The sequence below is a fragment of the Octodon degus genome, unplaced genomic scaffold (assembly GCF_000260255.1).
Source record: "Octodon degus isolate 3935 unplaced genomic scaffold, OctDeg1.0 scaffold00283, whole genome shotgun sequence".
Classification (NCBI taxonomy): Eukaryota; Metazoa; Chordata; class Mammalia; order Rodentia; family Octodontidae; genus Octodon; species Octodon degus.
The window spans coordinates 1,635,012-1,636,621 of record NW_004524859.1 but is presented as its reverse complement, the minus strand read 5'-3'; positions in this window follow the sequence as shown (position 1 = coordinate 1,636,621).

The following is a 1,610-nucleotide window of genomic DNA, read 5'->3' as shown; positions in this document are numbered from 1 at the left end:
CGATTGACATGTTATTTACCTGTTGTCGTTTACTCCTTTTTCTCCTGTGTTCAATTGCTTGCCCTGTTTAGTTGGTTGCTTCTGATCTCATTCGTGGACTTCTGATCATTTTGGTTCCTCTCTAGAACATCTTTCAGTAATCTGTGTAGGGTTGGCTTTGTCATCATGAAATTCTTTAGCTGTTCTTTGCCATGGAAGTATTTCACTTCTCCATCAAACTTGAAAGAGAGTTTTGCAGGGTACAGTAGTCTGGTGTGGAATTTGTCTTACACTGGTCATTTTTATATTGTCTTGCAGATGTTGAATTATTTTTTCCTGGATCCTAGATTTTTTAATAATTCTATTGAGAAACAAATAGCAATGAAACATTCCAAACCAATAAGTAGGACAGTTTCAATAATGAATACATTGCATTTTTTGTGTTCTTAGTGGTTATTCATAGAACAAGGCACAGATATGATGTGCTGTACACAAACACTATTAGAGCAAATCTCTATTCATTGAATTAAGAGAAAGTAGCTGTACGTTGATCCTACTGAATATACAGATACAAAATCGTCGTTCATTTATATCCTCTTTTTTGTTTAGTTCTGTCAGAGAAGGGTATTACATTGTCATTTAAATATTGTGGGTGTGAGAATTCAGTAAAATACGACAATATAGTCCAGTGGTCCATGATGGTAGGGGTTTTCCATAGGACTGGCAATGTCAGAAGTTGTTCACTTGAGGCTTTTACAGGTCAGCCTATTAATATGGCTTTACTTTTTATACTTGGTTTTATACTTTTGTACTGGATGGTTAAGACCAAGATAAAGCAAGACCTACATAACAAGAAATGTAACTTTTGTATCTGACAAAGTCAGTCAAATCCCCTCAGGATTTATTCTGAAACCCTTTAACACAGTTTGTAGATCCTTTGTCAGTGTCAGCCATGTGCATGAGTCACGGCCATTGCTTGACCAATTTTCTCTCTGTTGAGAGATGTTTTCTATCCATGTGACTCTCCTTAGGCACACTTTATATCATCAATCACTTTCCTCTGTCACCCCACAATCTCCTTGATCAGAAAATTTGGGACACCACTGAGTTACAGGATGTTACCGTACAGGTTCTCTTACATCCTGAGTCCTCACTGACATTGAACGGCTTGAGACAAAATGTTGGCTGTCCTTGTAGCCCTACTTTTTCTCTTACTTTTGGTCTGCAAACTTAAGTTGTTAACCCTCCAGAAGACAAGCTTATTATTATTACCCTACAACACAGGCAGTGAAGCTTAACCTCTCTATCTGTCTGAATATTGAACATCTTAGAAATAAAATGTAATAGATATTTTTCTTCAAGTATTGATATGTTAAACTTTAAGTCCCTACAGAATATGAAGAAGAAAATTTGAAAAATAAAAAAGATGAATAAACACTTACATATTTAAACAGAAATTTCGAAATCTAATCATATATAACATTGTAGCTGGACAGTCCTTTGACAGTTTTTTTTGTTGTCTCTTGTTTTCATTTATTACCTTTATTTTTTTAAACAAACACTTACTTGAGAAACAGGATGGCAGTAACTGGTATGACATGACAAGCAGTACCTATTTAGAAGACCAGAAT